Source organism: Rhipicephalus microplus, chromosome 4 (genome assembly GCF_043290135.1).
Source record: "Rhipicephalus microplus isolate Deutch F79 chromosome 4, USDA_Rmic, whole genome shotgun sequence".
Taxonomy (NCBI): domain Eukaryota; kingdom Metazoa; phylum Arthropoda; class Arachnida; order Ixodida; family Ixodidae; genus Rhipicephalus; species Rhipicephalus microplus.
In genome coordinates this window covers 151,124,816-151,150,021 of record NC_134703.1, presented here as the reverse complement: position 1 = coordinate 151,150,021, position 25,206 = coordinate 151,124,816, and the positions used below count along the sequence as shown (strand labels likewise).

The 25,206-nt window shown below is 49.9% G+C and overlaps 1 long non-coding RNA gene across 1 annotated transcript; it reads right to left on the bottom strand.

Annotated features, from left to right (window-relative positions):
• Nucleotides 1-405: 405 nt before the first annotated feature.
• On the bottom strand, nucleotides 406-24,325 carry LOC142814647 (uncharacterized). Its single transcript, XR_012895007.1, has 4 exons — nucleotides 24,222-24,325; nucleotides 1,030-1,116; nucleotides 812-886; nucleotides 406-656 (listed from the first exon to the last, which is right to left on the bottom strand). It is a non-coding gene; the product is annotated as an uncharacterized LOC142814647 (long non-coding RNA).
• Between the last annotated feature and the right edge of the window lie 881 nt (nucleotides 24,326-25,206).

Sequence of the window (25,206 nt, the reverse complement as noted above, 5' to 3'; positions counted from 1 at the left end):
CGGCATTTCTTTGCTATTTTGAAACGCTCCCAAGCAACAATTTATCTTTGGCAAAACGTCGGTCGGTCGTCACTCGCCAACTACTCTGAGGTTGGTCCAACCTTGTAAACCAACATAGGGCCGGTTCTGGGGATTGACAGTGGCCTTACGAAGGGCTACATCGGCACACAACGTAGGTCCGACCGCGTTGGCCGATCAGTCCGAGTGCGTGCCGCACGCGTGTTGACCATGGTCCGACCTTACATAAGCATCGATTTACGGACGGCTACAGGCCGGTTGCAAATGTTTCTTGCTCTGATTTTTTTGTATTTTGTGCATATGACATTGGCCTAGTGCACAGCCTCTAATGTCTGCATTTGTTAGCATGTAGGTACATAACACGTAATAAAAAAAAAGACTTGAACGTAAGCTTCTTCACTTTATATGTTTATTCTGCAGTTGTATGTATGCACTATATTTTTATGCAACGTTGTTCGCATGGAACGATTTGGAGCAGGCCTTGTGCGACCCAACTGTACAGTCGATGAAGTGGCATTCCTGCTAGATAAGTTCTCTCTTTCGGTCAATTCTCGTGCTTTTGGTCGTGAATACGTACTCGGTGTGCAACGTTTTACCACCAAGATATGGGGCTTGTATCGTTCTCTTTCTGGGAAAAGCTGAAAAAAAAATGGAATGAATAATACTTAGAGAAAGGCATACTATTTACTTGACTAGTTGCACCGTTGCATGCGTTTATAAGCTCTATTCGCACAATTCGGCAAAATACTTTTGTGGATATTTACACAAATAAAAAAAAAAACTGTGCACTTACGTTAGTTATGTAAGTGCGTTGAGATTCTGAGACGTGCTTAAGCTCCAGAGCACATAGTTTCCTCGTAGTAGGTCTCTGGAAAACAAACAGTACAACAAATAAATTAAGGGCAACACATTCTACCTTCAAGGCGAGTCAGGCAGATATTTTTCAGTCGGCGTTTACAGCACATTTGCTACCCAATATAATGTGAAAAAATTCCGTAGAACTTCAGCTACCTAGCATGCATCATACGAGACTTCCTTTTCGTATGGCGAGACCAGAGCATCACGCCATTCACACTTTTTGCAGTCCTTGTTGTACTGCTCCCTAAAAGAAAAAAAAATAGCTGTATTTGCCACGCTCTTTTAATATAACAAACGAACAAAAAAGTCAGTTTCGTCAGGAGGGCGAAGCAATGAATGCGGTAGCAACATATTTGAATGTTTTACGAAGCAAGGCTAACATCCGATCTCGCGTAACTCTAGAAAACGCTGTTGTAAAGGCGTTTACGCCATAGCGATACGACATTGACACGATCCGGACGCAGACACGGGGCTGACGCAGACCATCGGCCGACGAATCGCCCGCCGACGAAGTCGCCAGGCCCCATTGTCACACTAGGCCGACTACGACGCCTCAAAAGACAGCATGTCGTCGTAGTGTATCATAATGACAGGCCGAAAACACGAGCAAAACACATTGGCAGACCTGTCGATGGCGTGTCGTCGGGAGATCTGCAGCCGAGCGAAAATTTGCTCATGCCTTTGCTTCAAACGACCACGAAGGGGGAAATATTGGGAGACATAACAATGCCCCCTCCGAGGCTTCCTCCGCGTTTGAATAAGCACCTTGCGCACCCCGCGGCAGTCTTTTCTTTGGTTCCCCTTTTTGTATCCGCACCCCCGTCCCTCGACGCCGTGGATTATGGCGGGGGCTGTGCCGGGCAGCCGGAGAGGGACGATGGCAGAGCAGGGAGCATGGCAGAAAATGAGGTGCAGCTGTAGCCGGTGTCGCTGCGTGTGCCTCCAGTGTGACTTTAGAATTGGCCAATGAAAGGCTGTAAGCAAGACAAGGCACGGACAGAGGCTTTCAGAGACGATCGGTGGAGTGTTTGTGCCATTGTAGTGTAAATATGATGACGACAAGACAAAAGACACTCCCAAAGACAGTCGGGAGACCGAAATTGGTGTCGTGCCTCTCTAGTATAAAAGCCCCTTAAGAGAACACAGCCACTGCAGGTACACTTTTGACACGGTTTTTTCGTGTTGAGAGCGCAGCCCGTAGAAGCTCCCGCTGCTGGGGAGTGTTATGCCTGCGAGTCCACATCGAACGTCCATGCCTCTGAAAAAGGCAATCTGTGTCAAGGCCAGCACCCGAGCCCGCCTGACGCGAACAACTCAACGGTGTCATCACGCGGCGGTGCCTTCCTGTCTGGCGAGTCTTACGCAATGCGTGGTGACGTCGCTCGTCCTTGGGTGCAGCCACGTGCAGCGGCTTCGTATTTGATGAGAATGACGCGGCCCAGCGGCGACCCCATTGGAGGATTCTGACCTCACGACCAGCAGCGCTTCTGGTTGGACATTTGGTTACTCAAGAAATTCACCCGGTGCATATAAAAAAAGCCCTACGGCGCGTCGCGAGCTGTAGACCTATGTGTCAGAGAAGAGAGCTCGGCTCTTCGAGTCTCTAAACTGTCGGCCCCAGTGCCGAATTTGTAACGCCTCTTTATCTATGCTGTACATAAATCTTGTTTAACTCACCGTCGTCTCGCCCGCTCGTCTATCAGCTCTGCGCAGAAGCAGTCGCGAGCTGAGAAACCTTACCAAACGGCTGGTGAACTTCCCGGCGGAGTTCGAAGCAGTGGCGCCTTCGGGACCGTGTTGGCGTCGCCGTCTTTCGTAACAGTGGTGGCAGCGGTGGGATTCGAGGCGCCCTTCGTAACGTCGTCGCAGGCGCGCTTCGTAACAGTGGTTGGCAGCTGCGGGATCGGCCGGTGTCAGCGACATCGATGCGGTGAGTGCCTGATGTTTTCCCCTCAGTTCACCAGACTACTCTAGCTCAGGTTATAGTAGTTTTAGAGAAGGGTTGTGTGAAGCATTGGTGAGCGAGCTTTGATCATTTCAAGCCAAGTCAGAGCGCTTTGAAACCAAAGTCAATGCAGAGGGTGAAAACACGACAGTGTTAAAAAATTGCTTGCGCGTCTTGCTAGTAGAATTATAGCGGGTACGGCAAGTAGATTCTTAACAGGGGCAAACAGCAAGATGCTAGTGTGAACGATGGAGAACCTTAAAGTGAGGGAATTCATCGAAATTTCTGAGGAACTTGGCCTTACCTTGGGCCGTGCGAAAGAAAGCAAGCGATCCTCGAGATCATGAAGGACTGTCGGCTGAGGAAGTCGATGAGGCCTGGGCGGATATCAAAGCACGCCGCGAGGAGGCCGAAAGGCAAGAAGTAGAAGCTCGCGGACGTGAAGAAGCTGAAAGGCGAGAACGCCGTGAGGAGGCCGAGAGACAGGAGCGCCTTGAATTGAAATGAAAAGAATTGCAATCCTACAGTGTTCGCAGGTGCCTAGCGTAGCTTCTGCGACAGTTCAGGTCAGCGGTCGGAGAATTCGCGACCAACTGCCACCGTTTGTAGTAGGCGAAGACATGGCGAAGTACGTCGTCAAGTTTGAACACGTCTGTGAGCGAAATGCTTCGGAGCGGTCTCTTTGGGCGCAGAACCTGTTAGCTCTTCTTTCCGGCGAAGTGTCCGACGCGATAACTTGCTTGTCGAGGGAAGCGTTTGAGAGCTGTGACGAGGTTAAGGAAGTGCTCTTGAGACGTTATAAGTTGTCACCCGAGGCTTTCAGGCAAAGGTTCCGGTATGCTAAAAAGGGGAATGAGTCACACGTTGACTTCGCGTTTCGTCTTAAAGCCGATTTAATTGAATGGGTCAAGGGCGAAGGTGTTTATGACGACCGCGATAAAGGGGTAGAATGCATTGCATTGGAGCAATTCTACCGCTGCATCGAGGAGGATGTCAAGCTTTGGCTGCAGGACAAACTTGGTGAAGTACAGCTAAACAAGGCAGCAGAGTTAGCTGAGGAGTATTATACTCGCCGAAAGTTGCATAGCAGGGCAGTGCGCGTTGAAAAAGATGAAAAGAAAGAGGGCTTTTCAAAGAAACCTGATCAACGGAAGCCGCGAATCTGCTACAACTGCGAAAAGGAAGGGCACATCGCGATAAACTGTAAGCAAAAGTTTGCTTTCGCAACAATCCGATAATCGGAAAAGAACATGCGGTTGTTAGAGCCGTATCTCCAAGAAATTAGTGTGAATGGGAAACGTGTCGAGCACTTCGAGACTCAGCGGCAACCATGGACGTTGTCCATCCTTCATTGGTGTCTCCAGATGACTTTACAGGAGAATGCTCGTGGATCAGGCAAGTAGCCGAGGAGCAGAGTGCTTGCTTACCAATCGCTACGGTTATCATTGAAGGCCTGTTCGGTAAGCTTCGCACCGAAGCGGCTGTGTCTGCCGCGCTTCCCGATCGTTTTCTTTATCTTATCTCTAACAACTCAGAGCAGCTTCTCCAAGAGCAGGGTAAATCGTTCTTCCCCAACCTAGTGTACATGGCCCTCACGCGATCGCAAGCGCAGAAGCTTTCACAGGAGCTTGATGTAGTTCAATGTGGTGAACCATCAAATGACCTTGGCGGCGAGTCGACGGAAACCTCAGAGAGGAAATTCTCCGTGTGAGTCATGTGAGCAGTCACTCGAGCGGCCTGTCGCCGAAGCGACTGGCGCGGTTTCCGTAGCAGAAGGAGACGACATGGCGCCATTGAGTCAGAGCGAGAGGGGTGGAACGCTCTCGCCTGTAGCGGAAAGTTGGAGTAAGCTGTCAAGGGTTGATCGAGAAACCCTCATTCGAGAGCAGCGTGAGCACCTCTCGATAAAAGCGCTAATGGAAAGCCTAAACTTGGGAAAAAAGGAAAAGAATGTTTCTTTTTTTTTTGAGAAAGCAGGGCTTTTGTATCGGAGCCACACAAATGCGCAAGGTCGCAAGCATGAGAAGCTCTTGATGTCACAAAAGTATTGTCGCCAACTATTGGAACTGACGCATGAAAACGCATGGGCAGGGTATCTCAGCATAAAAAAGACCAAGGCTAGAGTTTCCCTTGAGTTTTATTGGCCGAAATGCTGGAAGGATATTGAAGACTTTGTACGCTCATGCGACACTTGTCAGAGAGCAGGGGAGTCCACGGACAAGTGAAGGCACGCATGAAGCTTGTGCCAATTATCACAGAACATTTTCGGTGCCTAGTAATTGATATCGTCGGGCCACTGCCAGAGTCAAGGCAAGGTTGTCAGTACATCCTGACTGCTCTCTGTGTAGCCACGAAATTTCTGGAAGCGATACCACTTAAGGAGCTCAATTCCCCTCATGACGTGGATGCTCTGCTATCCATATTTTCACGCGTCGGATTTCTTTCTGAAACCCAATGCGACAATGGTAGTGTCTTCACCAGCTGCCTTACCTCTACCTTTATGGATAAATGTGGAATAAAAGTAGTGCACAGCTCGATCCATCACCCGCAATCTAATCAGATAGAGCGTATGCATTCCGTTCTGAAACGGATACTGAGAGCTCTTTGCTACGAGCACAAATGCGACTGGGAACCGTGTATTCCTCCCGCTATGTTCGCTTTGAGATCAGCTCCTCATGTGAGCACTGGTTTTAGCCCTGAATAGCTTGTGTATGGCAGGAGTTTGAGAACACCATTGCTAATGCTACGCGAGTCCTGGGAGGGATTCGATGAGGACCCTAATGTGGTTGCGTATGTTATAGACCTCCTTCAGAGGCTTGGGAAAACGAAATATCTTGTGGAAAGCCACATGAAAGCTGCACAAGTGTTGTCGAAGGAGGACTACGACAAATCGGCGAAGAAGTGCGCTTTTGAAGTAGGAAGTCAGGTAATGCTGCTGCGGCCGTCCAAAAAAAAAAAAAAAAAACAAGCGTGAGGTTCATTGGAAAGGGCCCGCCAAAGTAAAGTCGAAGCTTTCTGATACCAATTATGAAGTAACATTAGGAAGGCGGCCGAACAAAATTTACCACAGTAACTTGATAAAACCATACGTTTATCGTCAAGCGGTCGTAAATCTGCTGTTGAATGCTTCAGAGGAAGAGGGAGCAGAAATTTTGAGTTCTTGTGATGTAATCGAAAGGGGATCGGAGGTAATCTTGGAGCAGTTGAACCTAGAGCCCAGGTTAAGTGAAGTCCAGAAGGAGGACCTGAGAAGGATTGTTTCCGAGTTTCAAGGTGTGTTTTTGGACCGTCCCGGAAACACGACGGTGATCGAACACGATATCGAGCTAACTTGTGAGGAGCCAATTCGTAGCAAGCCGTATCGTTGTTCCCCTGCGCAAAAGCAGATCATGAAAGAGGAGATGAATAAAATGCCGGAGTTGAGAGTCATAGTACCGGGCGAGAGTAACTATACATCCCCTCTAACATTGGTTCAAGTGCCAGGAAAAGATCCGAGGCCATGCATCGATTATCGGCGTCCGTCTTAACGCCATAACTCAAGACCAAACTTACCCGATACCAAACTTAGAGGAGAGGGTGGAAACTGTGTCACAGTCCAGCTATATTTCCACGTTAGACCTCGTGCGAGGGTATTGGCAAGTCCCCTTTACGGAGCTTGCTAGCCACTATGCCACATTTGTTTCTCCATTTGGAATGTATAGTCCACTTAAGCTGAGCTTTGGATTGAAACATGCGCTCTTTTGCTTTGCAGGCTTAATGGACTGCGCTCTTAAAGGCCTCTCTGAGTTCGCTCTGCCGTATCTTGACGATGTCGCCATCTTCTCCAACAACTGGAAAGAACATGTCGAGCATTTACGCGTCGTGCTGAACAGGTTGAAAGAAGCTGGTCTTACCGTGAAACCTACTAAATGTCACCTAGGGTGCGGCGAGGTGTCTTACCTGGGGCACGTTGTGGGGCGTGGCCGGTGTAGACCTTCAGAAATTAAGGTAGCCGCCGTCGTGAACTATCCACGTCCAACCACAAAATCTGAGATAAGGGCATTCTTGGGCCTGGCTGGATACTATCAGCATTACGTGCAAAATTACTCTAGCATTGCCAGCCCTCTAACTGATGCACTTCGAAAATCCGAGCCGGTTAAAGTAGTATGGGACTCAGAAAAGGAGAATGCGTTTTGCCAGCTAAAACAGGCCCTAAGCGAAAAGCCCATTCTCATGGCACCCGATTTCTTCAAGAGATTTGTGATTCAATGCGACGCGAGTGATCGCGTCATGGGAGCTGTATTGTGCCAGGAAGACAGTGCTGGTAACGAAAGGCTAGTTTTGTATTTAAGTCGAAAACTCAGCGGCAGGGAAGAGGCATACAGTACCTCTGAAAAGGAATGCGCTTGCCTCGTGTGGGCCGTTCAAAAGCTAGCTTTTTATGTCTCCGGTTCGAGGTTTGTGGTCGAAATGGACCACTGTCCTCTAACCTGGTTAAATAAAATGCCGCCTAAAAGTGGCCGGTTACTGAGGTGGGCCATGATATTCCAACAGCACAACTTTGACGTTCGCTACAAAAAAAAAAAAGAAAGCTAAACGCTAATGCAGACGCATTGAGCCGTGCATTTAGTTAGTATCTTCTCCACCTTTCGTTTTCCCGCTGGCGATTCGGGGAATAATTTTGTCCTCATCACGGCCTTAGCTGAGCGCTCTCATCCAGAATGAGCTCTAGGAGCCAACTTTATGTTCTGTTCTATTTCGTTACGTTGTTGTACGTGTAAAAATTTGAGTTCACAATTTAGGAGTCTTGTGTCCCACATGTGCCTCTTGATTTAGAGGGAACGGAATTCCGATATACACGTAGCTAGGTATATGTTGTAATATGCTTTGTCTGGTGTTCTGTCGGGTGACCTAGGGCACTCGCTTGTGTCTTGTGTTGTCTGTTGTCGAACCGTTCTTGACAAGTTGCAGAACCACCGACAAATGCTGAGACCAAAGATCGTCAGAAGAGATGAGCGAAGCTGGCCGACAAGTTGTGGCGACAAGCCAGTGGAGCTGGGATCCGTCCTCAAGAATGGGATGTGTTCCCGGAACGGAGTCTGGAGCTGCATTCTCCCCCCATGGCCCTGGAGGCGAACCTGGAGGGATCTGGCGAACGAGCGCGCCTGACATCCGAGCCACGTGTAAGCAGCTCGTCTTTCCGGCGCATTGTCTGGGGGCGGGGGTGCTGTTATGTCTGCGAGTCCACATCGAACGTCCATGCCTCTGAAAAAGGCAATCTGTGTCAAGGCCAGCACGCGAGCCCGCCTGACGCGAACAACTCAACGGCGTCATCACGCGGCGGTGCCTTCCTGTCTGGCGAGTCTTACGCAATGCGTGGTGACGTCGCTCGTCCTTGGGTGCAGCCACGTGCAGCGGCTCCGTATTTGATGAGAATGACGCGGCCCAGTGGCGACCTCATTGGAAGATTCTGACCTCATGACCAGCAGCGCTTCTGGTTGGACATTCGGTTACTCAAGGAATCCACCCGGTGCATATAAAAAAAGCCCTGCGGCGCGTCGCGAGCAGTAGACCTATGTGTCAGAGAAGAGAGCTCGGCTTTTCGAGTCTCTAAACTGTCGGCCCCAGTGCCGAATTTGTAACGCCTCTGTATCTATGCTATACATAAGCCTTGTTTAACTCACCGTCGTCTCTTCTATCAGCTCTGCGCAGAAGCAGTCGCGAGCTGAGAAACCTGCGCTACCAAACGGCTGGTGACCTTCCCGGCGGAGTTCGAAGCAGTGGCGCCTTCGGGACCGTGTTGGCGTCGCCGTCTTTCGTAACATTGGTGGCAGCGGTGGGATTCGTGGCGCCCTTCGTAACGTCGTCAGAGGCGCACTTCGTAACAGGAGGCACAAGGCGTGCGCTGATTGTTCCAGTGATAGCCCGGGAACCATTACCCCCCCCCCCCTCTCCTCCTGTTCGCAAACGAGATAAGCGCGTGCGGACACAACCAAGGCAGGAAAGGCTACGTTGGCTCTGTAAAAAGAGCAGGCTAGCAAATCTTTCCCCGTATATATATACATACATTTGCATATACGTGAATGACGGCGGCGGCAAAAACCAGCCCAGACTATTCATATAATTTCTGTCGCAATAAAAACACGAAAGGTGCATCAGTCGTCGTTGATCGAAACGATTAAGGACGACTGATACCAAGAGCCGTTCACCCGAACCATACTTATCCATGAACTATAGAAGAGACTACCGTATTGACGGATCAGTTGCTCAAATAAAAATGAATTTGGGAGACAAAACTGGCAATGCGCCAGGAAAAAAATACCATCAACGAGTATATATAAAATCTTCGGCGATGGGACGCGGCTGCTTTAAGGAACATTGAAAAGGAAATTCTGCTGAATGCATGCGCGTCTTACGACACTTTGCATGGTAGTGCTTCAACTAGTCCTCAAAACGAAATACCTACAATTTGGCGGGATCTCGTGCTCCGAGCGTTACCTTCTTTTAAAGGGCCCAATATTTAAATAAATATGTTTTCACCACCACCGATATTTTCCGACGTAGTGTTTTGCTAGCGTAGCGCACGCTGGGCGCTACGACGCTACAATAGCAAAACGCGAGCACTCTATAGTCTGACGTCAGGCGCGACCAGCATCGGTCGGCGCGGCTCGGCGGCACCCGGCGTGAAATGCGACATGCTGCATTTCGCGTCGACGACGTTAACCAGACAGCACAGTGTCCGCCTCTCTTCGTGGCGGATGGACGAGGAGGAGGAAAAAACCTTTATTGATGCTGGCTGTGCCAGATAGCCCTTATCCCAACCGGGCTGGTTGACATCCCTAGTCCGGGACGTCATTAGTCGAGGCCGCCACCCGAGCCCGCTGCACTAGAGTTCGCTGTTCCTCTAGTGTGGAGCTATTGAGTAGGATCGTCTCCCAGTCCTCTTTGGTGGGGTTGGGAAAGGGGGTTAATTTTGGGTTCATTTGGCAGGCCCAGACCATATGGTAAGTGTTGGCCATTTCCCCACAGTACTAGCTCTTCCCACTTATTTTAGGGTCGTAATATTTTAGTGTGGCTGGACAGAGCAGCGTATTTGTCTGTAGGCGCCGCAGGATGCGCTCCTCCGTTTTCGAGAGTCCCTTCGCTGGTGCGGGATACAAGCGGCGTTGCTCAATGTAGTATTCTTTGATTTCTCGAAACCGTGTTAAAGGTGTGGGACGTTCAGGTCTATCAGGGGAACGGGGAGTTTCCCGGGAAGTAAGCACGCGGGCCGCTGCATGTGCAGCCTCGTTACCCTGTAGACCCTGATGTCCCGAAGTCCATATAAGACGTTTTGGGGTAGGATTGCGGTTCCTGATGCTGAATTTCAAAAGTCTATTAGCCAATGGAGAGATTTCTTCTGCAAGATAGCTCCCGCAGGCTCTTCGAGAGTCTGTAACTATTTGTTTTGAGTTTGGATGGGATACTGCCAGTGCAATGGCCACCTCCTCCGCCTTACTTGAGCTTGTGGCTTTGAAAGTGAGGCCATCCACCTGCGTTCCTTGATGTAGTACCACCGCCGTGTAGTATCCCCTAGGTGATGGCCCGGCCACATCGACGTAATAGACCCCATTACGGGAGCCAAGCCGTTGTTCAAGTGCCTCAGCGCGTGCTTGCCTTCTACCCTGGTGCGCCTCCCTGGTCATATTGCGGGGAAGCGGGGACACCCAGAGTTTTGTTCTCCAAAGTTTAGTAATACGCTCCGCGTTTTCGATTTCGCATTCGTGTCGGATCAAGAGGCGGTCCAGTAGGCGCCGCCCAGGGGGCGTCTGCGTAAGACGCGTATATTGATTTGTGAGGTGGGCTTCTTGGAGCTTTTGTATAGAGTTAAAGACTCCCAATGCTGAGAGTTTCTGATTTGAAGTGCTGATGGGTAAATCAAGTGCGCGCTTAATTACTTTCCTAAGAATAGCATCGACTCTGTTCTCTTCGTGTTTAGTCATTCGTAAGTACGGTATTGAATATAGAATCCTGCTAGTTACAAAAGCATTGGCGAGCCGAATCGCGTCCCTTCCTCGTAGCCCCCCGCGCTTGTTTGACACTCGGCGGATCATGTGCCCTACCTGTTCTCCAATTTTCCGTAGCTTGTCTAGCGTGGTGCTGTTTTTTGTTCTGTTGTGAATCAGAAGGCCAAGGATTCGTAGTTCTGAAACCTCTCGGATTGTTGATCCTGATACCATCAAGTTCAGGGTCGTCCTATCTTTAATGTTTTCTCTGATATGCAGGAATTCAGATTTGGTTGGAGCGCACTGCAACCCACACTGGGCCGCATAGTCCTCCACAATGGAGGCGGCCTGCTGCAGGCGGTCTTCAATTTCTCCTAAACTGCCCCGATTCGTCCAGATTGTTATATAATCGGCGTATATTGCATGATATATTCCTTCCACTACTGTCAATGCTTGCGGGAGCTTCATCATGACAATGTTGAATAGCAGCGGAGACAGGACAGCTTCTTGCGGGGTTCCCCGCGTCCCCATTTCGAATACGGATGGACGACGTGCGCGCTCAAACGCGCATGCTTCTAAGAAACGCAGGCAGGTTGGCGCCTGGCGTGGCATCGCCGGCGTGACGCGACGAAACGAACGCCGGCGCGCATGCACGCGCACCGGGTCACGTCGAAGTGTATTGCTGCTTTAACGCTGCGACATAAAAAGGTAAGAAAAAAATGGCAGCATATCCACGGAGTGAATGATGGAGAGTGGGGTGAAGCATCCGTCCGTCCATTCGTTCTTTTATCCGTCCGTCCATGCGTGCGTCAGTGTGCCCGCCCGTCCGTGCGCGCGTCTCTTCGTGCGTCCGCACGTCCATCTGTGCGTCCGTCCCTACGTTCGTCCATGCATCCGCTCCTGCGTCCGTCCGTCCGTCCGTGCAGCCATCCGTACGTCCGTCCATGCATCTGTCTGTGTGTCCGTTTGTCCACCTATTCAACACTCCAAGTACCACCATCTCGCATCTTTTCATCATATATTCCCCATATAGAAGCACCGCCATTCAGCGGACATTTCAAGGACTGAACGAGAGGAGGCACACGCACACTTTTTTACAGCTTGCGCTTCGTGTCTACATCCCACATTTAATCACCTAGAGATCATGGTACATACTAGTTCACTGTATTCAGGGCACAGCGGCCCAACGCTCGCTAAACCTTTCTAAAACCAAGAAGGTTACGCCCAGCGAGTATAACGTAGCAACCCTTTCTTGTCAGATAGTGCTCAGTGTACATGCCAATGGCAGCTAAGGGGGAATGAGAGACAGGAGAATTCGGCTTTTAGTTAACGCGCACGCTGCGAATTTTTATTGCTCAACAACGCACAGAAGAAATCTCCCACTGGCACCACCTTGGAGGTCAAAATGTAAGACTGGTTACACACTACTATTACGACTACGAGGTACGAACGGGTGCCGCTCTAATGAGCTTTGGCGTTCCAGTCTTCAACGCGGTCAGCGTTCCGGCGGCGTTGCTGCCAGGTGTCCACTCGCGACTTTCCGAGCCAGTTTTTTTGAGGCCTGATCCCTTCGTCGTCGGCCCCAGCTGGGACCAGCGAGGATGGCGTCAAGGCCTGTGGCGCTCCCCCTCAAGGAGCACTGCTTCAACTTCACCGTTCCGGAGGGGACGGCGTCCGTCCACGAGATCATCGATGGCCTCGAAGACGTCATAGGTAGTGAATGGGTGCTGTTCCTGCAACACCTCGGAGCTTCGAAGTTCCTAATTGCGGCTCGGTCGGCTGCACAAGCAACCAAGTTGATGGTAAACCAAGGATTCAAGTTACAAGGTCACAAGGTACAAGTTGAAGCAGTCGGGCGCCAAGCGTACAAGTCAGTGTGTTCCGCCTCCCGCCGTACGTGTCAGTTGACGCAGTTATTTCAGCTGTTCATCCATACGGAAAAGTGAAGGGTATCACATTTGTTACCTCGCAAAGGCATCAATTAACGTACACTGGTACCCGCATCGTCCGAATCGAGATGGCCAAGCACGCCCCTAACTTTCTATCAATTCAAGGTCACCGCGTGATGCTCGAGTATCGTGGTATGCGCAGAGTATGCGCACGCTGAAGCAGAGAAGATCATGTTGCGGCTACTTGCACAACACCCTTCTGTCAACGATGTGGCACCTTCGGCCATACATCTGAGGATTGTGTGTCGAAGTGTAAGCGCTGTAATAGGGACCACGCGACGAAAGATTGCTTCGGTCCCAAGTCATACGCAGACGCAGCGCAGAGCACCTCACAGTCACTGAAGGAATTCCCAGAACTTGGAGAGAGTGCTTCGAAGAGAACAACCCAAATTGGTACCTCCAGGCACATACGCAAAAACCAAGCCACGGACATAGAATATTCCAGATTATTGGGATGAAGACAGCGCAACCGACACCGAATTTCATGACGCCAAGACAGAAGACGCCAGCGGCGTTGATGCAGCGTCACCATGCACAACGAGTGACAACGACGTTTCTACGCTGACTGGGGACACGGCAGCGTTGTCATCTCCCACAACGTCGTCACAGGATCCCAGCAACGCTGTGAAGACGCCGAGTGCGTCTGCTACGTCTTCATTAGAGGAACTCAAGGCCACAGAAAACGAACAATCTTCGAACGCATCACCGCTGGAGGATGTGTCCGAAGCATCTCGGAGCGCTGGCCAGCCGGGAAAATCGCTCCGACCTTCTGAGGCAACAAGTGCAAGTGACGAGCTCCATGAACGGCTACCTGTGGGCCTGAAAGGTAGCGCGAAGATGACGCCCACGAAAGAAGTAAAGACCATCTTCAAGGAAACCTAACACGCCTCACACACACACTGTACAGGCCCAAGAAGAAGCATCCGACAAGACATCCAGACATCGTAGGAGCCGGTCACCATCACGAAAATTAAGGAGTGACAGATTTTCGCAAGCCTCACAATCGGTATCTTTGTCTCCTGAAAATACGTGTTCTCCCGACAAGTTGTCTAGAGCCACAAACTCTCAGCGCCGCACCAAGCCTGGCAGTTCAAGCAGTGGAAGTGATGTCACCCCCTCCGCGCAGCATCAAAAAAGCCCCGAGTGGATTCGCCAAACCGAGATCCATCACCTGATGCGGGTGAGGACTCAATGTTTTTTAAATTTGTGCTGCCCACATCCATTCTTTCCACTTCTCGTTGTCTTAACCATTGCAATGCTTGCTTCCCAGCCGTACAACCACTATGCATTTGTTGTCTCTGATGCATGCAAACTGTTTAGTGTTCCATATGTTACTGTCATTCATGATGGAAGCTTCATGTGCCAATTTGTGAGCTCTATGCTGTCGTGGCTATGCCCTGTTATAGTAATTGCATCATGTGAGTTACGTTGCATGCTGCGTGTACTATTTCTGTTATTATTGGTGTTGCTTACTGGGTCCGTCCTATCTGTGCGCATGAGTAAATCTCAGCGCCAGTCTTTCGAGTATCATCACGTTGACTTCATCCACTGGCGCTTGACAAAGGAGAGGCCGTGCCGTCCTCTTACGTATCGCTGTTAAAAAAAAGAAGAGAGGAAAAAAACGATTGTTTCGTTTGCCCCAAAATTTATTTTAAATGAATAGGCTATCTTTCATGACTTTCAATGTTCGTGGTTTCAAAAATCTTGTAAAACAACAGGAGATAATGAACCTTGTGCGCTCGCTCGGGGTCGACGTGCTTTTTCTCCAAGAGACCAACTTTCGAACGCGGCACGACATCATGACCTTCCGTACTAGATTTTCGGTTGAAGCCTTCTTCTCCTTAACGCAGAAGCAGTCACGTGGCATCGGTGTCGTGTTTCTCAATCCGAGGTTCAGGCGGGGTGCGCATTGCCTCTTCGATGCAAAAGGCCGTGTTATTGCGGCGGACATGTGGATAAACGACCAGAAAATCCGATTCTCCAACTTTTACGCGCCCGTGGATAGGTCTCTTGCCAATGACTTTTTTAGAGGTGCCAGGTCATTCCTGTTAAATTCAGCACCGTGCGTGTTGTTAGGTGATTTCAACTGTGTTTTTGATTACATTCGAGATGTTCGAGGCCCTAGTCAAGGACAAAGCACATACCATTCGAAATAGTTGCAGGAAATATGTAGAGAGTTGAAGCTGGTCGATGCATGGACAACGCTTCACGAAAACACTTTTGGAGCCACGAGCGTTGAGGGTACGTCTCAGAGCAGAATTGACAAAGTCTATATCCCTAACGAGCTCGTTGAAAATTTAGAGACATGCGATGTAATTTCTTTAGCGCCTGGGCAACGCAAGCTCAGCGACGACATGCCAGTGCTGTTCACCTTGAAGGCCCAGCTGGGAAGGCATTGCTCCAAGTTGTGGCGAATAGATTCATGAATTTTATATGATGAAGTTTCGTTATCTGAAATGCGCATGAATATCTATGCGTCTTTGGAAGACACACCGCAAATTACGCCGACAGCATGGGATCTCTTGAAGGCCAGATGACGTGTGATTGCGCAGGAGGCCGGGAAAATGCGCCATGTACGTCTAACATCACAAATGAATGAAACATTGAGGCGTATTCAAATCGTTGAGCGCGCAGGCAATCTGACCGGCGCAATTCAAGAGCACATTGGGGCCAAAAAGGCTAAATACTATCTCTTGTTGAGGGCAAGGTCAGGGGCTTTCAAACACGCAGAGGAACTGCACCTGCCTACGGATGAACTAGGTAACTTGGCATACGCACAGTGAGTAGGGGTAAGGTAGCACCAGCCCAGTATTATCGGTGCAGCACGGACAGAGTGTGGGAGCATCGTCACAGATATAAAATCAATCGAGGAGGTCTTTAGGGCGCATTTTGAAAGGCCCTGCTCTGCAGATCATCGCTCCAAAGACAGCAACCAGCGTCAAAGAATCGCAGATTTTTGCGAAGGCTTGCCCATGCTGTGTCCTGAGGCGTCTGATATGCTCTGCGCTGAGGCGACGAAAGATGAAGTTTGGCAAGCCTTGAGGAAAATGAACACTACCACGGCTCCAGGTCGAGACGGAATACTGACGGGATTTTATATAACTTTCTTCGACGTCCTAGGCGACGCACTTACTGACATGGTTAACGGGTTTGTTGATGGGCAAAAGCCGAGGTCTTTCAGTGAGGCCCGTGTAGTCTTGCTGCCAAAGGAGGGCATGATTGATTGATATGTGGGGTTTAACGTCCCAAAACCACCATATGATTATGAGAGACGCCGTAGTGGAGGACTCCGGAAATTTTGACCACCTGGGATTCTTTAACGTGCACCCAAATCTGAGCACACGGGCCTACGACATTTCCGCGTCCATCGGGGATGCAGCCGCCGCAGCCGGGATTTGAGCCCGCGACCTGCGGGTCAGCAGCCGAGTACCTTAGCCACTAGACCACCGCGGCGGGGCCCAAAGGAGGGCATGGATCCTGACGATCCTCGGTCATGGAGGCCGATTACCCTGCTTAACGCGGACTACAAACTTGTAGCTACGATCTTTGGCTTGAGGCTAAAACCTTTTCTGCCCGATATAGTGTCACCCACGCAAACGTGTGCAGTGCCGGGGAAGTCAATTTTTCAAACACTTACTCTGATAAAAGATTTGTTCTACTATGCCAACGCCAAAAACGTTACCGGTGCTTTCGTGTCATTGGACCAAGATAAGGCCTTTGACAGGGTCGATCATGACTACTGTGGGGATGCTGACACCCCCCTGTAAAGTTGTCTGCGCCGCGTGGCGCACGTCTCTCGCTCCAAGGCTTTGTTTCGGTGGTGACCGCCGCCGGGCGATAGATGGCGTTGTGTTCGCTTTGAGTACCACTGTTGGTAGAGTGGTAGCGCCGGCGGTGGCCCCTGGCGGAAGGCAGGCCTTGGTGGTGGTGGGCGAGAGTTGAGCGAGCCGTCTTCTGCGCGTGGCAGCTGCCGCGAACGGTTGTCTGTAGCGTGGGTCCCCGTAGCTCGGCACCACGGGCTTCGCGCCGGGGTCCCACGTGGAAAGTCAGGCGTTGGTGACGCCGCCTTGGGTATTTGTTAGTATGTTGGGTGTGTTAGTGTGTGTTTATCATGTTATTGTGTGTTTAGTGTGTCACTGCGTTATGTTGTTTGTATGGTAGCGTGTTAATTAAAACTGATGTAACACTCGGCGGACGATATCGTCGTTAAATTAGTTAATAAATGTATGTATGTTGTGTGCTTTGTACCGACCGCGTCTGCTGTGTCCGTTCACTCCAAGAGCGTGGCGTGGCGATGCGCTTGTTCGCCTCGCCGAGACCCCACACTACTTATACTGCGTACTTAGAATGTTTGGTTTGCCTGAGCAGTACGTTCGCTATATAAAGCTTCTATACACCTACATGACCAGCCGATTTCTCATCAACGGCGTGGAGACAGCAAGCTTTCCAGTAACAAGAGGTGTTCGCCAGGGATGCCCAATCGTACCAGTGCTCTTTGCTCTTTCCATAGATCCTCTCCTTAGGAAAGTGGCAAAGTGCCCTAATATCAGACGTGAGTAGCACAACTTTTTACATATTTTTTTCCTTAACGTTTTGTAGGGCAGCACACAGGACACGAAGGAAGAGTGAATGCTACGTGAAGAGTGACTTAAGATAAGGTTGCTCGAAATATTAGAGAATGTGTGAAGCCAAATATGCCGGGTTGCCGGCGTAGTGATATAGGGCTTTCAAGAGATAAATAATATTAATGTTATCGTATAGTTGTCGTCAATGACAATGTACGCGTGGTTCTGGCCTAATATTGTCACGGGGGTGAGAGAATGAATGAAATAAATATATTTACAAAATATACAGGGAGAGTCAGAGGCAGCTGTGGCCAAGATGGAGGTACAACAGAAACAACAACACGAGCTCAATCGCAATCATCGTCTTCGTCATCTACCTGATGCTCTCTCGTTGCCGATGTCATGTAACATATAAACCCCCGCCGCTGGTAGTGCCATCTCGGCACCTAAAGGAGAGTAGCATCATATGCGGAGATGTATGGTTTCAGACGGGACTCGTGGACGACGTCAGTGGCGGGTGCGGACGACGACGACTGACTGTCCAACGGCGCGATATAATATGTGACCTCAGTAAGCTGGCATAGAGCCTTTTAAGGCCCTGAGTAGCGAGATAGGAGCTTCAAAGAGAGGCCAACGTGGTGGCATGGTGTCCAGAGGAGGACCAATAATCCTGGAGAGCAGGAAACTACTCTGTGATGGCTATTGTAGCGGGCCTTCTGAGAGAGCTGCGAGCCAAGAAGACATTCCCGTGCGATTTGGCGGGCCACTTGAGCCCGAGCAGTGGCATCCTGGGCGTACTCTGTAATCGTTTGCGTAGTTGATGGGGGAAGAGTCTCGAAGGTAACGCTGGATGGCAGCCGAACAATAAACAGAAGGGGGAGAAGCCAGTGGTGTCGTGGCGTAATAAATTGTATGCGAATGTCACATAAGGCAAAGTACTATCCCAATCAAGGTGATCTTTGGAAACGTACATGGAGATCATTGTTGTCAAGGTTCAATTTAGGTGCTCGGTAAGACCATTTGTTTGCGGGTGGTAGGCCGTAGTGAGCTTGTGACGCGTCAAACACGAGCGAAGGATGTCACTTACTACTTTTGAAAGAAATGAGCGACCACGATCGGTCAGCAGCTGTCGAGGAGCGCCATGGTGAAGAATTACGTCATGAAGCAAGAAGTCCGCGACGTCAGTGGCACAGCTGTCGGTAGCGCTCGTGTGATAGCGTATCTTGTGGCGTAGTCAGTGGCCACGGCTATCCACTTGTTCCCATTGAGAGAAGTAGGAAATGGTCCAACAAGATCAAGACCGACGCGGTAGAAGGGGACGGTGGGTATGTCTATTGGTTGGAGCGGACCAGCTGGTGACAAGGTGGAATGTTTGGAGCGCTGGCAGAACTCACAAGCGGCAACGTATCGGCGCACAGAATGGTAAAGGCCTGGCCAGAAGAATCTATGCCGCACGCGATCGTACGTGCGCGTGACCCCGAGACGTCCAGTGGTTGGGGCGTCGTGAAGCTGTTCAAGAACAGCGGAACAAAGTGTCGCAGGAACTACGAGTAATAGCTCTGGTCCCTCGGCGCTGGTGTTTCATCGGTAAAGAATGCCATCGCCTAGAACGAACAAGTGTAGCGACGGGTCTACGTGGGGCAAACGTATAGACTGCATGATAGACCGCAAGTTACCATCGCTGAGCTGTTACTTGCGTATGTCGGTGAAAGCAGACATGGCGAAGACACAAGAATCAGAATCATGTGCTGAAAAGTCGGGTGGGTCTACGGGGTGACGGGATAGACAGCCGGCATCCTGGTGCATGAGGCCAGATTTGTATGCCACGTCAAAGCTGTATTCTTGGAGTTTTAAGGCCCAACGGCCAAGTCGTCCAGTTGGATCTTTAAGGAACGACAGCCAGCACAAGGCATGGTGATCCGTAATTGCCGGAAAGGTGCGGCCAATCAAGTATGGTCGAAATTTTCCGACTGCCCGGATGAGTGCGAGGCTCTCTCACGCTCTGTGATGGAAAACTTGCTCTCCGAAGGAGAAAGGAGGCGACTGCCATAAGCGATGACGCGATCCTGTCCTCGTTGCCACTGGGCGAGAACAGCACCGATTTCATGTCCGCTGACATCAGTACAAACTTCAGTATGGACTGATGGGTCAAAATGGGCCAAGATGGATGGGGAAGTAAATAATGTTGTAAGGGTGCTGAAGGCAGTCGCTTGGTCAGTACCCCTCTAAAGAGGCCTGTCCTTCTTCAGTAGTTCTGTAAGTGGTCGGGCAATGTCAGCGAAATTCTTCACAAAACGGCGAAAGTAAGAACAGAGGTCGATAAAACTGCGTACATCTTTTGCGGAACGTGGTACGGGAAAATCTTTGACAACTCTAATTTTGTCAGGATCAGGTTGCGCGCCTCGAGCCCTGACAAAGTGGCCCAGCACAGTGATTTCCCGACGGCCAGAGCGACATTTGGAAGAGTTTAGCTGAAGTCCTGCTGTCCGGAAAACCTCAAGGACAGCCTATAGGCGGCTAAGGTGGCTTTCAAATGTAGGTGAAAATACGATGACGCCATTGAGATACCACAGGCATGTGGGCCATTTGTATCCACGCATGAGAGAGTCCATCATCCTTTCAAATGTAGCTGGGGCATTAACAATCCGAATGGCATAACCTTGAACTGGAAAAGTCCATCCGTTGTAATGAATGCGGTTTTCTCATGGTCTTGATGATCGACAGAAATCTGCCAGTATCCTCATCGTAAGTCGATAGATGAAAAGTAGGCAGACCCATGTAGGCAGTCGAGAGCATCGTCAATACGCGGCAGTCAATACACGTTCTTACGTGTTACTTTGTTTAAATGACGGTAGTCTAGGCAGGAGCGCCAGCTGCCATCCTTATTCTTGACTAGTTCGACCGGCGATGCCCATGGACTTCAGGAAGGTTCGATGATGTCTTTTGTGAGCATTTCTTCAACTTCGTGCTGGATAACTTGTCTCTCAGCATTAGACATGCGATAAGGACGCCGTCGGATGGGGCTGGCGTCTCCAGTGTTAATCCTATGAGTTACGAAGGATGTCTGACCCAAAGGGCGGCCATCAAAATCAAAGATGTCACGGTAGGATTTCAGCAGGTGTCGGATATCAGCTGTCTGTGCTGGAAGGAGGTCTAGGGCGATCATCTTGTCGATGGTGGCATCCACTGCGCTCTTCGAGGAGGAGAATGGAGCAGAGGACGAAGAAAATTTGGCAGCGAACGCCGAAATGGCAGCATCGATAGAAGCATCTTTTGACAAAGTTATACCATCTGGGATAACTTGAGTGCACCAGCTGAAGTTTAGGATCAGAAGAGATGCTGTATTTCCCGTGACTGTCAAAAGTGTGTGAGGCATGGAAACATTGTTGGCCAGCAGAACGTCAGCAGTAGGTGTCAACATGTAGGCACCGTCGGGAACAGGAAGCACAGATCTCAGGTTCACGTAGGTAACGGCTTGAGGTGCTAGGCGAACGTGATCTACAGAACACAGATGTGGTTGAGCTGGTGTTGGGTAGTCATGGTGACACGGTAAATCAAGTTGAAGCATGCTGGTTCCACAATCAGAAAGGCCAGAGTGGGCGGATAAAAAGTTCTTGCCGAGGATAAGTTCATGGGAACTTTTCTCGAGCACAGCAAATAACACTGTTGTGGAGCGATCAGCAACACTTAAACGCGCGCAGCACATTCCAAGCACGGGAAGTGTGCCACCGTCGGCGACCTGGATGAGTAGTACTGTGGGTGACGCTAAATCTTTCCTAAGGCGGCAAAGAAGTTCTGAATTCATCACTGATATGTGAACCCCTGTGTTCACAAGTGCAACAACGGGTGTGTCGTCTACTTCAACGTCAATAAGGTTGCGTCGAGTCGGCAGCGTGGTCAGAGGACTTGGCGGGCAAGTGGTCGATGCAGCATCACCTCCGGGAGCTGCATCATCTAGTTTTCCCGCGGCAGATGGTCATTCGGCGACGTTGGTCGGCGAAATCGGGGCGAGCGAGACGACGGGTGACGGGAGAGCGGTGAACGGGACTGCTGAACATGCGGAGAAGGAGAAAGATGACGATATGGTGGCATAGAAGGAACGTCTTCACTGGTGGCCTGAGGTGATTCCCGGTATGGTTGAAAGCGTCCATGATCCATCTCAGGGCTATGGGTGTACCCATAGGATGTCTGATGTCAATACCACCGAGTGTTACAATGGCGGGCCACGTGTCCAACGGTCGCAGTTGAAACAAATCGGACGATCGTCAGTAGTCCTCCACTCGGCTGGATTGCGAGGGCGCACCGGAAGGTTTTGGCATTGGGCATACGAAACAGGGGGTCGACGGCGGTCGATCGGCTGAGAGGGAGCTGTAGTGCACTCGGAGGCCAGTCCAGCATGGGAAAGCTCTTGTCGCACAATGTCATGTACCAGTGGCACGATCTGAGGGCTTGGGCACCGGCATAGGAGCACGTGGATGCAGGAGACAGAGCTTCAAGTTCACGTCTGATGATCTTGGTCACATGCTCTGCAGTCAACGGCATTTGTAGTGCAGGCCAGTCTTCGCACGACCAAGTTGCTGCTGTGTTTGGTAGTCGAGTGAAATGGTGGGCGATACGTCGACTTTTTGCGGCCTCAAAACGCTGGCACACCTTGATGATGGCATCGACCGTGTTGCAATCCTTGCATATGAGAAGGTTGAACGCATCATCTGCAATGCCTTTCAATATGTGTGCTACTTTCTCGGTTTCTTTCATGCGTCGTCTGCTTTTCAGCAAAAAGCGAGCACGTCCTGTATCTAAGTCACGTAGGACTCTGCTGACGTTCGCGCACGAGATGCCAACTCATTCTTGGCCACTGCCTTTCTACGCACAGACTTGCCGAAAAGGGCGCGCATCTTTTCCTTGTGCGCATCCCAGCTTCCTATCTCATCTTCGTGGTTCTCGAACCACACTTTTGCTGTTCCTTTCAAGTAGAAAATGATGTTGGCCAACATAAGAGTTTGATCCCAGTGGTAATTCTTTCTTGTACGTTTGTACTACGGCAACCATTCTTCAATGTCGACGTCATCAGTGCCGCAGTACGTGCCAGGATCTTTTAGATGCGGAAGGACAACAGTTTTTGTTGTAGTCACCACAGCGGGAGCGGGTCCCTGGTTTGCCATGGTGGAAAAATCCAAACGTGGGCCACTGCGGAGCTCCGTTATATCGTGTTGTACCCCGCACCTCCACCAAATGTCACGGGGTGAGAGAATGAATGAAATGAATATATTTACAGAGTATACAGGGAGAGTCAAAGGGAGCTGCAGCCGAGATGGAGGTACAACAGCAACAACAACACGAGCGCGGTCGCATTCATCGTCTTCGTCGTCTACCTGGTACTTTCTCGTTGCCGATGTCGTGTAACAATATGTTTTCTCATAGTAGAGTACCTATTGTTCTAAACTGTTACTCACTTTTTATAAACACTCATAATTTTCGTGCCATGTAAGAGCTTTAAGCCCTCTCGTAGAGTGCCTTGTACTCAAATCGTTAACCACATTTAGGGGCGAAGCTCGTGGGCCGTGCGTCTCCTGTATGCAGTAGCCACATTTTGTTTTAGTCCTTTCAATGTCCGCTGGATGGCCGTTCTTGTAGATAATAAATATATTATGAAAAGATGCGAGATGGCCGGCGGTACTTGGATTGTTCACTAGAGGGGTGGACGGACAGACAGATGGACGGCCGGATGGACTGACAAACGGACAGACAGACGGACAGACAGATAGATAGACCATGACCTCCGAGATGGCGGGCGCACGGCGGGTTTCTCTCCGGTCGTCCCATTCGCACCGACATAGAGCGTTTCAGAGGTGGGCGTGGCCAGCTCTGTTCTCCGCACCGCGGCGCTACTTCGTATGATCGAAAAGGCTGCCGTGCTGTTGGCGAAGCTTGCATATGGCGAGAAAAAAATTGTTTGGCGCTTTTATACAACTTAGCAATTATTTGAGAATGTCGGGCCAAGGTGTACGAGAGGCAAATTCGATGCTTGGGCGTATATATTATCAAATGGACTTTTTTTTCTGTAGATTTGCGCCGCCCTTATTAGAGCACTTATAATTGCGATGCTTGTGCAAGAAATCCGCATGTGCTGGGAAATTACCCTACTTTGAAGTTTGCGGGCTCTATAGTATGGAGGGCACTGGCGAAGAAAAAAAATGGCAGGCCGATCGAGGTTATATTCGATTAAAAGGGTAGCTTTTTCTTTATTTCATGTAACCAGTGTTGCTTTTCACTGTAGCGCCGTTTCAAGAATCCTCCTGTCGAGCCGCTGAGGCAGCACACAGGGAGGAGGGTGCAGGTGGTCGCTATGCGTCTAGACTATGTCTAGACTGAACTTCGCTGGTTCTGCGATGACCACGGGCTGGTTACAGGCACGTTTTGGTCACTTATGGTCGCCCATGAATTGACACTGTGAAGTTTGCGGTGTTCAGTGGATACGTTGGGCAATAACATAGAAATGTTTTGCTTTTTCAAGAAGTACGCAGCACGCGTTCAGAGTTTGATGTACCTGGTATGAAACACTGCGGTATTACATAGCAGTGACAATATGCACTTTTTTAAACAGTGCTTCGGTTAACTACCTCATAAATATTCGTTTGCGATATAATAGTAAAATTCTAAATAGGAGAGCAATATGATTCAACGACGATAATTAGTCCAGTCTTCCCCCATACAAGTCCTCTCTATATGCAGTGTGCCTCTATATTTCTCAAACTGAGGTATTTAACACCCACCGAGACAAAACGAGCCGCAATGAGAACAGTTAATACTGCCACAGACGAATTTACACCTCCTTACAATTACCTATCAGAAATATGCAGTAGCCGTCATGCATTTTTTTCGCTAATTGGACCAAAATAAATGCAGTAACAGAGAAGAATACTTTCCTTCAGTTCAGCCAAAAGATCCTGGTGGTGATTCTTGCTCGTAGGCGGAAAAAAAATGCCATGCTCCCGCTGGATATGCGTGCGCTCTGCTGTGTGCTATAGTCTCAGCCGCCGCCGCAACTCTCACTCAATGCGCCCTCTCAAGATAGCCGGACACGTGAGGTGATACTCGTTGGTTTTGCTGAGGAGCGCGGCGATTGGGACGGCCGGAGAGAAACACGCCACACACCCGTCATCTCGGAGGTAATGGACAGACAGACAGCTGGATGGACAGACAGATGGACTGACAGACGGACGGACATACATACGGATAGGCGGACAGACAGACAGACGCAAAAACAGACGAACTGGACGTGGCCAGTGGATAATTCATGGTTTGCCAATAAATCCCTTCGAAGCTTCGCCCCACTGATTATAATTCACTCCGTAGATATGCTGTGATTAAAAAAAACATGTCCCGTAATTGAGTACAATGTACTCGAATCCATGAGTCACTTCTTTAACACTCCGTTTCATACATTGGCTGCAAAACTGCGTAAGCTATGCAAGAAGTTCGGCCAGCAGTATGTGTAACTGATCGTGGCCCGCGCTTGGCCGTCATCGTTGTAACGCTCGTGCGAACCGTGCCAAATGCGCACGCAGAGCGTCGCGACAGTCTGCAAATTGTAAAAACAAACAGACATGAAATGATAGAGAACAACTTAATGAGCGCAGTATATCGGCGCGTACTTATCTCCTACGCACAAAACATCCTCATTTATTACTAAGTTCAAATGAGAATATCTCAGGCGGGAAAACCATTGTAATATATTTTAGGACGGACGCATTCATTGCAAAAAGTCTCGATATAGCCTCCACAGCATATCACCATGATGTATGGAACGGAGCATAAGCACGTACGGCACCGCCATCAACACCATAGCTTTGTCGGGGCAGCTTCCATCTCTCGCTTATACCGGCAAACAACTTTTCTTTAAAATG